Source organism: Anneissia japonica, unplaced genomic scaffold, assembly GCF_011630105.1.
Source record: "Anneissia japonica isolate Jap-2015-1 unplaced genomic scaffold, ASM1163010v1 scaffold1706_len32864_cov108, whole genome shotgun sequence".
In the NCBI taxonomy this organism is placed as follows: Eukaryota; Metazoa; Echinodermata; class Crinoidea; order Comatulida; family Comatulidae; genus Anneissia; species Anneissia japonica.
The window spans coordinates 7298-24391 of NW_022726607.1; the positions used below are offsets into that span (position 1 = coordinate 7298).

At 32.6% G+C, this 17094-nt stretch overlaps 2 long non-coding RNA genes across 5 annotated transcripts in view; both read right to left on the reverse strand.

The window, feature by feature from the left end:
- Positions 1 to 2956: 2956 nt before the first annotated feature.
- Positions 2957 to 8920, reverse strand: LOC117113318. Of its 3 annotated transcripts, none has more exons than XR_004446185.1 (5): positions 8422 to 8920; positions 5476 to 7929; positions 3960 to 4172; positions 3750 to 3808; positions 2957 to 3562 (listed from the first exon to the last, which is right to left on the reverse strand). It is a non-coding gene; the product is annotated as an uncharacterized LOC117113318 (long non-coding RNA). The 3 variants fall into 3 exon arrangements; XR_004446184.1 differs by having other exon boundaries at positions 5476 to 5576; positions 6197 to 8890; XR_004446183.1 differs by having other exon boundaries at positions 5476 to 8602.
- A 3076-nt stretch (positions 8921 to 11996) lies between these two features.
- The window catches only part of LOC117113319, a 9018-nt gene continuing 3920 nt past the window's right edge, over positions 11997 to 17094 (reverse strand). Inside the window, exons 4-7 of one of the 2 annotated variants that reach the window (XR_004446187.1) lie at positions 16781 to 16899; positions 14975 to 15100; positions 13770 to 14022; positions 11997 to 12041 (exon numbers count right to left, since the gene is read on the reverse strand). This is a non-coding gene — a long non-coding RNA (uncharacterized LOC117113319). Of the gene's footprint in view, positions 12042 to 12526; positions 13009 to 13769; positions 14023 to 14974; positions 15101 to 16780; positions 16900 to 17094 lie in introns of those variants that run through there. The other variant, XR_004446186.1, reaches the window with a different exon arrangement.

Consider the following 17094-nt stretch of genomic DNA (forward strand, 5'->3'; position numbering starts at 1 on the left):
ATACCACAATGCTATTCTCATGTTATGTGTTGATTAAGCTGCACTGCATACCAAACCGATCAGAAGTCGGATTAGTATCCTAAGGATTAAGGAACGCTAGCGTTCAGCGCATCGGAAACGCGGTCCAAATGTCGGCAGATCCAGTGTGAATGCAGCTTAACTTAGGCCTATTACTTGCCACAAGCTCAATAATGGTAATGGTCTTCCAATTCTAGAGCGCATAATACTGTGCTATGTCTGAGCTCTATGCGTTATTTTACCCAGTGTCAAAGAAAAGGAAACGACATAAAACAAGAACATTAAAAGATTAGAATTGTGAAACAAGATATAATTAAATTCAGGGTTTAAAAAGGGCCGAATGAAATCATAATGCTTCTGTTTTCTTACATATTGACTTGTTTTTGTTTTTCCAGTGTTTTTTTTAATTTTCTTTATGGAAAATCTATGCTATTATAATTCGACACTCGTAATTTTGAAATGTTTATTAATGCAAAAGTTTAATAACACAATGGCGAATTTTCGACCTACGCAGTCGGATTAGACGAGGTTAACTGGGTAAAGACTAATTGAAAAATATGATGAAGCTTGCACGTCCCCAACGAATTAAAAAAAAAGAATAGCATTAACTCATTTTAAACACGGTGTAACTATTACTTGTTGACTGGCACGTCGTGTTATTAGTGAGCTATGTTCCTGTCAAATAAATTTTAATGTTCTTATCAATCCCTGAAGAAATTGGCGACGTACAGTGCAACAATGGGCGTAGATTCTTCTAGGATTTGGGTTGACAATGAATTTTCTCATCTTCGTAGCTACCTATTTTTAAGTCATTTGTATTACGGCTGTTTAGAAGTATTTTTCACTATATTTCGAAAAATATGCTTTACTACGTCAGCAGCAGTCTCGAGACCTTTAATGTTTTTGCGACCCAAGATTGGGTCGCAAAACCTAGGTTTAGTTATCTATAGTACATAGTCTAAGCATGATCTAAGCTTGAGCAATGGCAAGAAGAAATTCTAATCAGGAAAGAGATTAATAAACATGAATAGATAAATACTTTGTCATTTATACCTTCTCGGAAATTCAGTCTAATGAATTATTCAATAAAACCATATTCAGTAAAATTGATTTTAAAAACATCTGATTTGAAGTTCAATGACTGACGTGGGCTATCTAAAAAAAAAATTCTTTTGTACAATATATAACAATAATTATTATTAATAAAAAAACACTTTATATCGATGGAACATGCACATACATAGTGCATTCACATAAAAAATCAGATGAAACAGATAAAATTCTCACAGTAAATTACAAAAAGAAATGAAATATATTTAGGTAAACTACAATAGGGCCAAAACAACAAATTAGTTATCGAATTTGCAATTGTAGATTTTTCAAATTCTTCCTATTTATGCCATGATCAAAAAACACAAAAATTTAATCTGTTTAAATTTAAAAAGTATTAGGTAAAATTTACAAGAACTGTCAAAACTCAATAAAGCATTACTATAGAGAAAAAATAAATCTCCCCAACAACATACAAATTAACAACAATAAAACAACCAACAATAAACAACAGCAACTGCTCACTCGTCCGCGCATTCCTCCACGCTTAAATACGGTAGAGGCGCAAGTTATTACATTGAGGTTTTTTTTTGAAGAGCTAATAACAAAAAAATATTATTTAGAATGTTTAATTAATACAAAATCAAAATATTTTTAAAATTGAAAAAAATAAAATTTATTAAAATTGGAAAAAATTATAACTGAATATCAAGATGCAATTCGAACTCACAACACAAGTTCATTAGAACACATCCTTAAAAACCGACCGAGCCATCCATGCAACGGGCACTATTAGTGGTAATGGCAGTAATGTACAGTCCTTGCTCAAACCCCTATTTTGTTTTGTAAGTGTGTGGGGAACCCCGAGGTCCAACTTAAAAAAAGAGCGATGACCATTTTTTTTTTTTTTTTTTTTAAATCACCTTTAGTTTGTGTACAAAAAAGTTTTGTTTTCATTCAAAACTAGCGACGCTGGACGCTTTTGAAGTTTTGCGTTGGTAACAAGTACAAGTACAAGAACAAGAACAGCAGTGTTGCTCTGGGGTCAGTGCCTTGTGTGGATCCAAAAATATGTGATATTGTTCAAAGCAAGATATCAAGTTTGTCTTTACCAAGTACTGCTTGGTTGTAATAATTGTAATAATCGGTGGCAATTTACCTCACACACTATCAAATTTCATTTGACAAAATATTTCTATGCCCATAGTCATGATGTGCCCATATATAGTCATGATATGCCCATATATAGTCATGAGGTGCCCATATATAGTAATGATGTGCCCATATATAGTTATGTGCCCATATATAGTCATGATGTGCCCATATATAGTCATGATGTGCCCATATATAGTCATGATGTGCACATATATAGTCATGATGTGCCCATATATAGTCATGATGTGCTTATATAATTTGTTAAAATTATGTTAAATAAAAACAAAGAATTGCATAATAAATGGTCATTTTTTCCAATGAGATACAAATTGAAATCATTCCGTCTTTGCTGATTTAGTTATACTTTTTTACCAAAAATTATAGTAAAATATTTTGTATTGATTACCAGCAAAATTTATAAGACTTTGCCAAGAATATGTGAGCTGTCATGACAAAATGAGTCTCGTGGTACAATAATTGAAAAAATTAGTATTGATATACCACAAAACCTCGAGTAGAAGCCCAATGGGCTTAATCTTGAGAAGAAGCCCATCTCAAATTGAAGCCCCCTCTTTAGTTTGCAAAAGTAGCCTCGAAAAGAAACCCATCTCGAAAAGACGACCATGGGCTTCTTTTCAATTTAGCAAGGCGGCTTTTTCTTTTTTTGAGATAGTGCAGTACATACACTGTACATGAATTTCAAAGAAAAAGAATTAAATTAAAAAGACGTCGGTTAATACACTGCATGATACAGATTGATGTTAAAGTGGCCCTATTTATTGTCATATAGAAGTAATTCCCAAAATTTACAGCATTCATTTTGAAAAGAAGCCCCATCTTTACTTTGCAAAAGTAGCTTAAAAATGAAGCCCATCAAAAGTTCACTAAAGTAAAAGAAGCCCAGGGCTTCAATTTGAGGTTTTACGTTATTTAGATCAAATAAATAAACTTCAAAACTTAAATATCTGAGCTCTGTTAAAGAACTGTAGCTTAAGATAAAATTGGGTTTTATTATAAATATGAAAATATTAAATTAAATATAATAAATGTTATAATTCTCTAGATAGGGAATGATGAGCCACGCTTTTAACAAAGTATGTAAAAAGTTTCGTAAAAATTAGAAAAAAAAAGAAGAAATTATTGAGCAAAAACATTTACTTTACTGTCATATTGAAAGGTGATGGTGGACAGGCTTGGCCTTGATAGGATGGATGTGTTGTCACTCGTTGAGTATTGATGTTGTGTTGGGGAGCTTGGTGTAAACAACTTTGCTCGTACGATGAACAGGCATCATTCAAGGAGTACATCGATGAAGCAGGAGATGGAACTAAATGACGATCTGAAAAATAATCATCAAATATACACATCTAGATGTGTATAAGAGACAGATATACTGGTCTCAACAAATTGGTATTTAATTGGAGAGGGCATTAAAGGGAAAGGCTGTGTGTTACACTAACTTTCATTTCCTTAAATTTGTCATTATAACACAGGCAGTATGTCTAGAAAAAATTGTTTTCACTTACTAGCAACATGTTCTAGTCATGGACGAGCTGAATTAATGTTTCTAATTTTCAGCTGCTTTCTGTGAAAATAAAACAATTCAACACATTTTTATACTAGCTATACAATATACTGTACTATGTTGCTAAACCAATTTTTTGTTGTTTTAAATGATTACATTACTATTTCAAAATTTCTATCTGTGCAATTTATAAAGACTAAATGACATTTACTTTTCTGTAACAGACTTTGATGACCGAGGGCGCCCTTGTAAACATTGCTTCCAATCCGGTGTGTGACTAAGCTTCATTTGATTTGTCTTTTTAGTTATGTAGTGGGGGTCATGACCCCCAGCCAGCTAGGTGTTGCCCATTTGGATCATTACAGGACTGCTGCTCTTCCGATGATGGTCACAGTCTGCATCATTGACGTTCAGTACTGAGAATCTAATTCAAAAATAATTAAATCATAATTAATCAAGATGGGTGCACAGCGTCTTTGACCACTGATTTGGATTTGGCGCTATATAAATCCTTAGCATTTTATTTGTATTATTAATAATCTAACCATTTAATTAGACATTTGCTGATATGTACTGATCTGAGGTTAAATTAAAAAATGATAAAAATGTTACTGGTATTAAAATGATGATTATGTAATTAATTATTATCATTATTATTATTATTATTATTATTATTATTATTATCATTATAATCATCACATCATGACAACAGATTTTTTTCCAATAATCTGGACAGAGCTTAACTATTTAATTAAACATTTGCTGACCTGTACTGAGGATGTTAATAATAAATGATAATGATAATAATAATGATGATAATGATTATAAGTATAATAATGATGATAAAGATGAAGATGATTATGCTAAAAGCAGGCTCCGTATTAACGAAAAAAATGTTTTGATAATTTGTACAACTGATTTTTCTCAGATACAAAAAAGGTGTATAAGCACCTATTTTCACTGTTTCTCTTTAAACAGCTTTTTTGTGTCAGAAAAAGCAGTTGTACAATTAACATATCAATAATTTTTTCGTATCTGGAACCTGGCTTTAATGATGGTGATTAATGATGAAAATAATATATAAAAATATGATGAGGATAATGCTGATGATAATTGTATTGATTATGATGTATTCAGTATCAGGCTATGTCTGAAGTATAAACATGCTTTATTATTACAGCCGGTCACAGGACATTTGCTTCAGTTTGAGTAGCTCACTATCAGGTTAAAGGTCAATAGCCAGGTGGGCTTTGTCTGCTGCTTTATAACTACAGTGGAAAAGTGTTTACTACTGTGCAGTAATTAATGCATCGTTATCGTTATACCAACATATTTTACATTATATTATTTCGGTATTTAAGAAATATAATTTTGGCGATTTTTCGTCATTTAAGAATAATAAAATTAGAATTAAGAACACAAGATATAAACAAACAATAAATGGAATGAGTTCCTTATGTTCCTCGTTTAAAATTAGACGGCTTTCTCTTTACGTGGTTTAAAAGACTTTGACTGTTATTTATTTTATAACATTTCAGCAAACCTGCCTTGCAGCTTTACTGTACTTCTTGTATTTCAGTATTGCTTTTATGTTAAGGCAAAATGAATGATATATGAAAATATGAGAACAAACCACCATGCACTTTGTTTTTCTATTTGATATCACACACATTTTGGTGCTATGCATAAGTGGAGGTCAAATGTTGATAATTTGAGGGGTACCATACCTATCACTGTGCATGTTACGTGGCTGTGGAGAGAATCTTCAGATCTACAGGCCACACATCCTGTCATCACACAATGGCTACAGGCCTTGTCTCGCAAACCACTATTTAACAAAATAAATAATTAAAATGAATATGATAAATTTTGGGAATAAACAATCTGTTACTGAAAACATTAATATTATTTTTTTTAAATAAAATAAAAATAGTAATAATATTAAAATAATATCCTTTAATACTCATTTCAAAATAAGAATCTATTTAATGCATGTATTAGTAAATACATGTATAGTAAATACATAAAATAAAATAAAAATAGTAATAATATTAAAATAATATCCTTTAATGCTCATTTCAAAATAAGAATCTATTTAATGCATGTATTAGTAAATAAAAAGAAAACAATAAATTATCATTAATCTGTCATATACTCTGTCTATTTTTTTAACATCATTGATGGACTCACTAGAAGTAAGCTAGTGTAAAGGACAATAATAATAATGGTAATGAAAGGGTACAGTACAGTGAATCTAAATTAACTGCTAGTTAGAAATTCTTTAAATCCATGATAACTGTTTTTTGCTTGTTGCTAATAAGACCTCACACAGAGAATGTATATACTAAAAATGAAATATTAGCCACATTAAATTGTTCACAACAAATGACATCAAAATCTTCTCCCAAGATTATTATCATCATCATTAATAATAAATAATTAGTGAACCTGGAAATCTTGGTAGAAAGATACTTGCTTTGCTATCCCAGGGTCATGGGTTCAATTCCTGTCACGGAAACAATTATTAAAGGACATTTCCAATACAGTAATTTAAACTTTTAAACAGATGTACAGAAAATATATTCTCAACCAACAAACACCTTACCAAGTGTCTATTACTACTACTACTTTCTTTCTAAAAATATGTACCTTACAAAAATTATCCATCAGAAATATGAAATATGAATAATTGTAACTTCAGTAACAGTGACGCAAAATTGACATGGTTTTTTTTTTACCAAAATAGATATTGCCAAAGCTCTACGAATTCTTTAAATAAGTTTCTAAGGATAATTATATATTTCAGTATTCATAAACCTTTATTGAGCTACCTTTGATTTGAAAAGTGGTTGATACATATTAATGATACGACATAAATAATGCATCTTTCCGGTAATGGAGCGACGGAACAGAGTGACATGCAGTTTGTTGACCAAAGTTGAATACAAATCTCAACTGGTTTTGCAAATAGAAATTGTAAACAATATAACTAGCATCATTCTTATTTATTTTAGTTTTACCCTGCATTTTTTCAATGGTCGCTGAGAAATGATACCAGCTAATGGTAACTATCGCCCTATGTGTGATTTGCTAACTATACCATAATTATCAGTGCAACTTTGTACAGTAAAGATTTTTGCTTTCTCCTCATATTTGTGAAGACGTACAGTACCATACCATACTGCGCAACATATTCTCCCAAAACAAAATCAAGGCTTGATTGGCTAACTGTGTTATTGTGGATGGATGTAGTTTTTTTGGATAGTTGATAAAAATTGATAGTTTAAAATAGAAATCTGGTTGAACAAAGTTTTTAGGTGCTGGCTTGTGATTTGAGGCAAGCGATTGCACTCCCTCATACCGAAATTCCTTAGTAGACATTGCTCATTTTTAGTAGATTTAGCCATATGGCACTTAGTAGATTTAGCCCTACTGACTATTAAACGCCTACTAATATGTAGGTTTTCAGTAGATTTTAGTAGTTTTTCGCCTCACTAGCATATTTCGCTGAGGTTTTCAAAAACAATCACTATTATTAAACTATATTACCATCTACCTATCAGTGGTCTATTTATAAAGTAAAAATATTTCTATCAGTCCCCTTAATAGATTGACAAAAACTAATTAGAATCTGCTAATAATATGTTAATTTTATTTAATTATTGGGTCTACATAATATCTTCTTAAATAGCTAGACACAAACCTACTTATAAAATTATGAACTTAAAATTATAAATTGATAACAACTATTTAGCACATAAATAGATATATTACTATTGCCAACCCTTTGTTATGCCCATCTATAATAAATACCAACTACGGTAATAAATAGATATGTATAAACTATTAATAAACTATTTGTGATCTATCATCTGTAGACAAAGCTTACTAAGTTACTACTAAGGTAGTACTAAAGGAGGAAATCCTTAGTAGACATGAAAAATCTATTAACAGCCTATTATCGTCTAAAAAAAATAGACTTTGTCTACTACAAACTATCTATGTCTACTAAAAAAATTCTGTATAGGGACCACACTATCACTCACCTATACTCCTCTTCAGGGATGTGAAAAAAATAGAGCACTTTTGGTATGAAAATCACTCACCCTAAATCTAGTAAAGAACCCAAATAGGATGGTGATGATCACTTCAATTACGAAGCATACAATCCAAGGAGAATGCTAGGATAAATAAACACTATTTTGAACAATTGTATAAGCTTTCTTAGCCATTTACCTCTCACGTTAACAGTGGGTGGTTGTTTTCGGGGGTATGGTAAGAATTTCCCCGGAAAAATGACCCAGGAAAAAATGGCCCCAAATGACAGTGCAGGCCTCGAATTTGGGGATTTTATGGGCAGGCCAAATGGCCTGCGGTATGACATGAGTTTGAAAGGCACCAGGGCCAAATGGAAAGGCACCAAGGCCAAAATTTCAAGTATAAAAGGGCACCCAAGGCAAAATTTGATTTAGCCTCAGTACTAATTTCTCGCGACTGCCTTGATTCGTCGTAGCCAGGCTAGGCAAGCTAGGCCTAGACCAAGCCAAGCTAGGCCTAGACCAATTTCGGCTAGACCAAGCCAAGCTAGGCCTAGCCAAGCCATAGTTGTCAATGGTCATATGACTTTGTTTAGAGTATTAACTATTAATTATCGATTCAATGTTGGAATATACTGCGGCGGCCGGCGATCGTACAAAACAGTCAAATTTCAAGAAGTTCGATATCTTTGTGTTGTTGCTCAGTCCGTCGTCATCGGAGAGGAAGCCAATTCCAAACTGGCCGCGAAAGCTGCGATGACGTAAGATCGCCCAAAGTTAGCTGTGCAGCAAGCACACTGTTAGACTTGCCACAAGTCTCTAATTATAGGTTTTCATAGTATAAGTTAATTTTGGAGAGCGCCACCAGCGACGGTATATATCGAGAAACTTTTATGCGAATCCAAGAAAAAGTATACTATGAAACGCCAAGCAAATATGTAATATGGGACGCCATTGGTGTCAAAATAGATTTAAAGACAAAGATTAGGGACTGAAACCCAGTCTAGCACACTGTATACAAAGGCCGTATTCGACTAATCGTTCTTCGTTAAACCACGCCCACCTGCGCAGCGGTAACATATCCTACTCAACGAAGACGACAATAGAAAACTTGTAAATACTCGACAAAACAAAATGGCTGTATAGTTACCGCGATACACGTTGCGTAATCAAGATTGTTTTAACTTGTGGTTGTATGGGTTTTTCGTAAAAAAATATTTTCATCAATTTTTTTTTATTCTGTTTGCCTACAATAATTTTTTGACTCCATGTGGGTAAATATTATAATGTTTATTTTATGAAATTTAATCTAAGTTATATTAACGCATATGTTAATAAAAAATCACCAATCGGCTCACGTGGATAACGCTGATTACCATACTCTGGTTTACGTTATTTTTCGTTGTCAGCGAAGTCCATTTAACCATGGAGGTATAGGTATACCTCCATGATTTAACGAACCAGTCGAATGAAAATAATACTCAACGAAAATTCGTTCCAACGAAATGAACCAGTCGAATGAGCCCATGTTTTGCAATAACCACTAGAGAGTAAGACGCATGCGCACCCAACGGTAACCGCAAAAACAACACACATGGAAATTCTCTCATGTTCTGTTCTGTCACTGCAGCCTGGCCTAGGCTAGCTTAGGCGACCTACGTTTTGGCTTTCGTGTTTTCTTTTAAGATTTACTTAGATTTATTTTACGTGTCAAACGATCTATATTAAGCATCGTGAGGGCACCGGTATCATATTCAATGATAAAATATTCAAAGATAAAAAAAAAGCCATGAACATCAAATTATTATTATTTTTTTTTTTAGAAAAAGAGAGTTCTACAATCGTAATTAAAGGGTTTGGATGGGGTTCGCAGTGTGTTTGGAGGTTTGTGGTGTATTTGCAAGTATTTTTTCACCAAAAAAAAATCAATATTTTAACCAAAAAATAGGTGCTTATGAATATTTAATTTTCTTATTGATTTACCAAGTGTGTCAATCAAAATTGAATTGTTTGGTTTTCTACAGTGTGTTTTGGGAGGTTTGTGGGATTTAGAAATACCATTTAATCCTACCATAATTACCCTACCCTCACAATTACACGCCATTTTAATTCTTAGCATAATTGCCATATTTACATATGTATATATAGTATCTCAGTTTACATTATTTAGTATAGTTTTAGGCACTTAAATTTAGTTGGCGGGGAGTAAAATCCAAGTATGCAATTAAATAAGTTGCTTAAATAAATGTAGGCCTATTCCTAATTATTCAGTTTACTTTAAAAACAATATTTGATTTACAATACTTCTTTGAAGTAACTCAATTCAGAACATTTACTGCTAAGTTTGTGAGAAAGTAAGCCTCTGGGCCCTTTTCCCATACATGAACTAATCTTCACATCAGGCCATCCTGCCAGCACACACTGGCTACAGGCCTCTGTCTCTCAATTGCACTATTCAAGAAATTAAATAATTAAAATGAATATGATAAATTTTGGGAATTAAATACATCTGTTCCTGAAAAATATTAATAATAATAATAATATAATTATAATTTATATAATTATAATTATTATTTTTTTAGAAAATAAATAAAAATAAGAATAAAACAGTAAAGATGTGTATAAGAGACAGGTGCTATTTGAATTTTTATCTGTTTTTTCCATTATAATGTTTTAGATTTTTTACAAATTTGTTTCATGTTCATTTTTATGTTCATTAATGAATTAAAATACAAAGTGATTAAAAAAGATATATAAACAAACAATAAATGGAATGCAAGTTTTCGTAAAATCCTCTATAAGACACAGTTTTTTGTGTTGTTCATTCAATCAGATTTTTTTCCCTTAAATATGGTTTAGATTCAAAATAATTTTATTTGCAAACTTAAGGAAAATTTGAAATGTACAGAAAGATTAATAGTAATATACAAAATATAAATATGAAACATTTAAAATTCTCGTTAAAACATTATAAATGATACAATTACAACAACTACAGCTACAAAACAAGTAAAAGAAAAAGCAGGGTACCGTACCAAGAAAGGACATCAACATTAGGGAAATTAAAAATTTAGTTTAGAAGATTTAATCTTTCTTTTTATATATGAAGCGATTTTCCGCAGCGGTCCACATGCTTAAGTGTTGCTGCTGGGGAGAGAAGCAATGCAGATAAAGTGCTTTGCTCAAGGAAAGCCAAACACACAGCAAAGGATTGAAACCCTGACTTCATCAACACTTTTGTTGACACTCTACTAGCCAAAATAATTTTTTTAAAATTTTGAAATACCAAGGTGGTGTCCAATGATAAATATAGTTTTACGAGAATGTGTTCTTCAAGACAAAAACTGCATCGGGTCCAACTCCCTCAGACATTGGCTGCTGAGGGGAAGGTGTTTTGGTCACCCAGCAGCAAGACAAACAACGGATGAACTAACGGAGGATGAGCTCTTCTGTGTCACAGGTCAACCATGTTCACTTTAAAGAATAGGCTTTAGGTTATTATCTTTTTTCAATACAGAATCATTAGTAGCTGAACTGCCAGAATCAGAACTAAAGACAAAACCACCATCCACTTTTGTTTTTCTATTTGATATGACACGATCTTTACTTGGCGATATGCATATAGAAATAGTCGAGGTTCTGGTTCTGGTGGGCAAAAATTTAGGAGTATAACAGGTCAAATATGATCATTTGAGGGGTACCACACCTGTCACCATGCATTGTGTGGCTGTGGAGAGAATCTTCACATCAGGCCATCCTGCCAGCACACACTGGCTACAGGCCTCTGTCTCTCAATTGCACTATTCAAGAAATTAAATAATTAAAATGAATATGATAAATTTTGGGAATTAAATACATCTGTTCCTGAAAAATATTAATAATAATAATAATATAATTATAATTTATATAATTATAATTATTATTTTTTTAGAAAATAAATAAAAATAAGAATAAAACAGTAATTTTAGAATAATAACCATTTAATGCTTTATTTCAAAATAATAATCTACTTTTTAGAATAACAAAACTCTGGACTAGAAAACATTAATATATTATAATTATTTAAAAAAAAAACAAGTAAAAATAAGAATAATAATATTAATATCAAAATTATATCCTTTCTCATTCAGAATAAGAATATATTTAATGCATGTAAGTATATAAAAAACAAATTATGAATAATCATTAATCTGTCATAATACTCTGTCTTACCTTTTTGTTTCTTCAACATCATTGATAGATTCGCTAGAAGTAGCCTGTAAGGGATTAAACAAACATGTTATTAATAACAATAATAACTTCAATAATGGTATATGGAAGGGTATGTTTTTTTACGAAAATATATATTGCCAAAGCTCTATGAGTCCTTAATATTATTTTCTAAGGATAATTATATATTTCAGTATTTATTAACCTTTAATAAGATGCATCTGATTTGAAAAGTGGTTGATACCTAATTATGACATGACATAATTAATGTTATGACATGACATAATTAATGCATCCTTATCCAGTAACGAATGACATGCAATTTGTTGACCATATGGGCAATACAAATCACAACTGGCCGTGGTAATGCATCTGAAATTGTAAACAACCACCATCCTTCTATTATTAGTAGCTCTTACTTATTTTACCTTTGCATTTATAATGGTCTTTGAAAAATGATACACACTGTATCTCTATTATCCATGAATGCACATGGCAACAATTGCATTGTGATTTGCTGCTATACCATAATTATCAGTGCAATATTTAACAACAAAGACAGTTGTTTTCTCATCATATTTGTGAAGATGTACCACGCAGTACTCCAATTACAGTTTATTATCATGTATTTTTGTAACATGCGCAACATATTCTACCAAAAAAAAAAAAAAATCAATTGATTGGCTAAATGTGTTACCGAGGATGGATGCAGTTCTATAGTTGATAAAAATTGATATTTTAAAATATAAATCTGGTTGAAAGAAGATTTTAAGTGCTGGGCTTGTGATTTGAGGCAAGCGATTGCACTCCCATACACCATCACTCACCTAAACTGCTCTTCAGGGGTGTGAAAAAAATAGAGCACCTTGGGTATGAAAATCACTCACCTTAAATCTAGTAAAAAAAATCAGGTGGAGTGGACTGTATTCCAGATTAGAGCAATGTTTTATTGAAAACTTGTATATTTATATTATGGTCTGGCATGGCGTCGAAAATTATGTTCACCATAAATACCTAATACATGATTATTGATTGTAAAAGCAAATTAACATAAAAGCACACTTACAGGCTGATACTCTACAATGTAAAAATTACCTAAAATGCAATTTAAAATGATGGAAATTACCTTTATAATAAAAGGAACAATATTTCCATGCAACTACCAAAACACAAGCAAATTAATTGAGCTTTTATTCAAAAAGAAGGAATCATATAATTATTATGATTCTTCCTATTCGAATATTATCTCATGTCGGTATTCTTGTGCTGAAGACCCCAGTTGAAACCCGGCTAGTAGCAGGTTTTAAACGGTTTCTGATTACTTTGCTCCTCGAATAACCCTTATATTGAAAGTTCAGCGGGTTAAGGACAATGTTTGTATCCATATGTTGTAGTTAAGTCAGTTAACACTGCACTGTCATTGGTCCCCTAGTTCAAATTTACAATTTACAATTAGAATGAGAAAAATAAAAAAAATAATATTATTATTAAGATTACTACTCTAACAACTGAGCTATGAAGCCACACTACCTGGTAGGATTTAGTAAACAACCTCATCATAGTTTCTTTGTGTTTATTTACTATTATTTTTATTCACAATTCAGAATTGAGATTTTAAGCATGCAATAGTAGATACTTACTATGACATTCAAAGTCATTTTTTATGTTTTATTTTGACTGTTTTTTTAGATGCTCTTTCAATAGGCTGACTTCACAATATTGTAAAACAAAATTCAAGCAAATTAACATAAAAAAATTAAAAGATGCTCTGTTACCTCTATACTGTTACTATTCAATGTTTCAACTGCATTCCTGACTATCATAGAGGGCGCTATTGAGATTAGACTCATCATTCATGCTGTCATATGTGGACTGGGTACTCTGCTCAACTTGCTGGCTTTTAATTGTTTCATCTGAAACCAGCGAGGCCCTGCTTCTACTCACCATAGACTTTACTGTGCTTTCGTATATAAATGAATTTTTCTGTCTTTCGTGCAAAACTTCTGAAATAGATTGTGGTATATTTTGCTGAAACGACAAAAATTGATTAATGCATATAACTAACATGTAAAAGACATCTCAAAAAATCATCTGATCAATATACATACTGTTGTTAATAAATTTATATTGTATATTCACATCGGTAAAGTTATGATCAGTGAGAATCAAGGATACTGGAAATTGTGGGCCCTGACGGGGGGGGCGAAGATGAAGTGGGGGTACTGGCTCGATGACTAAGTGAGGGGGAGCTAACTCGCAAAAATATTAATCAACCAGAAATACAGATTTGAAACACCAAAGTTGGATGTAATTGCAACAAAACGTTTTTCCATGAATATATATAGTTAAATTTTATCTCTACAACATACAAAAAGTTCACTAAAATACACCCACGGGGAAGGTGATTTTTATAGCAAAAAGAAAACTGAACTACTTCACTGGGCTGCTATGCTCTGCCTACGATAATGTGTGCAGTATCTAGGTTACCAAGCGCTTTAATTTGGCTTCTGCTCCCACTTCTGATTGGTTAACCTTACCTTACAGTCTGCGCATACTCTATACTAAAAGTTACGTCACACGTCCCACTGAAATTTGTTTTGTGTTGAATATTAGCCTAAAAGCCGTAATATTTGATTAGATGCTCAGTTATATGCATTATATGAAACGTACGATTAATACTACAGTTGGTGAGGCCTGCCCTATGCATGCTGACCCAACTGAGACTCGGGAGTCGGAAAACGTATGTGAGATTTTCATAAATATAGGCATAGGCCTACTAATAATAATATAAGTTTTCTTACCTAAAAACATATCAGGGATTTTTCTCCTGACAGTAAAACTTACTTACTACTGCTTTGTTTTTCTTTTGCATTTGCACATAATAATAACAGGCAGACTTGTAGCGCAAATAAACAAGGTCTCAATGCTTCCCCAAAAAAAACTACAGTATCACATGAATAGGGAGGGTGGGTGCACATACCTGTCTCCAATTGTTCTTTTTGGTTTCCGTAACCAAATTCTCCATTGAAGACCATTTCTTTCATATTAACATACGAGTAGAAATCAATAAGATGTTTGAACTTGGAAATCCTGGAACCACTATGCGCTAATAAAGAGATTAAGATATTTTCATATGATACATTGCATCCTGAAGAAGTTACTGCAAATGCTTAGTGTTGAATAAATTATGTAAAGTATTAGTATAAGTAACTGCTGTTTTAGTTTTTACTTTATGGTTCAGATTAACACGGCAACTTTAGGGGTCCTAAAACTGGTTTTCCACTAGGCGAATTTATTCGCACAAATCAAAGCGTCGGTTAGCTTCCTGAGCTCTGATTGGTTGCGCATTTTTTCACTTCGCAAAAACTCCGATAGGAATGTGAATGCACATGAAGCAACGCTTTCGCTTCGCAAGAACAGATTCGCCTAGTGGAAAACAGGCTTAAGGTGGAAGAAGCAACTGGTGGGGGGATACTGCAGGGGTGCAGATGGTGCAATCGCAATCTCATAAATTGTATTATAAGTCAATCGTGACGTCATCACTGCAACTATTATTGAACTTCCACAGTCCAATAACATTTCATATCGAGTATAAACGGTATATAATAATTCTTGTGGTACACCATGTAGATATCTATGTGGTGTACCGCAAGAATTTATATATTGTTATACTCTTCGCCATGCAAACCTTCAAACAATACTATAGGGAGGGCATTAATTCCTAAATTTTATTAAGAAAAATAATCATTGTATTATATTTTTGACAATTATTGTTAAGGTTTTTAAGGTATGAAAGTGCATTTTCTGGGCACCCAAAGGTTTTTATTCTCAAAATGTTCACCCCTCAGGTGCGAAAATTTGACTCTCATGCACCCATGGGTGCAGATCATGGGGGGGCTAGGTACATGTCCACCCTTGACATATTTTTAAGGGGGAGGGGGTTTGTCCCCTCACTTTTCGTCTGCAATGCAATTTCATATTAAGTCAAGAAGCTGTCTGAAAATTGTTGCAATAAACTGCATAAATGACAAGGTACATCATATTTTATTGCAATATACCGGTATCTCTGCCCACAAACATCATCTGAATTACCTATAATACATGACTCGAGTGTGCATGCCTTTTTATAATTAGAAAAGTATGAGAAAAAGGGTGCAAAGATAAGATTGGTTTTCGGCACATGTAAAGTAAATACATCAAAGACAATTAAGATTTATTTTCTATGGTACAATATATCACAGCAATGTATTAGATCGATGATGATGAATTATACTATACAAGAGTGGCATATCCGGCAATCTAGAGGTACTGTACTATTTCCCCGAATTTTATCACCTCAGCCCAAGTTATAGTGGGGTAGAGATGGGTGTGGACTCACGGTTCTGAATGCAAAAGTAAATACATCAAAGCCAATGTTTTTAAGTTGTATTTTCTATAGTACCGTACATCAAACATATTTTTGGGAATCCCCACCGAATATAGGTATGAAAACAATATACATTCAACCAATAAAGGTTGTTTTTAAAAAACGTAAATATGATATAGCTTTATTGAATATATTATTCGATAGATTTGAAGAATATAAAGAATTTGCTAAAGGTAGACCTAGCTCAATTAGGCTAGGCTGAGCTGATTAGGTCAAAAGGTAAAAGTGGCCATCCCAAACAATTGATGGCCGTCCAAAAGACGAGCGGACGGCTCGCTGGCTAAGCCTATGGTGTAAGGCCACACTGCAACCACAATGGGCTCTAGAAGTAGTGTAATTTGTGGATTACTATAAACTTACCGGGTGTGTCCAAGGCTCACTAGGTTAAGCCTATGTGTGACCCCCAAGGGTTTCTGCCTTGCTGAGGGCTGCTGGGTGGATTTAGTGGCATAAATTGTCTCATCTCCTTCATAGTAATTCTTAAAAGAAAAAAAAAGAGATAAAAGAATAGATGACCTCCTGCTTTGGATTTTTCTCTCGTAAAGCAAAAATTATTAAATGCTGTTTAATATTTGGATTCGCATAATAATAACAAGTAGACCAATAGTGCAAGTAAACAATATGCTTTTCCTATTAAAACTAATGAAAACCTAAACTAAGTGAAAACCCCTATC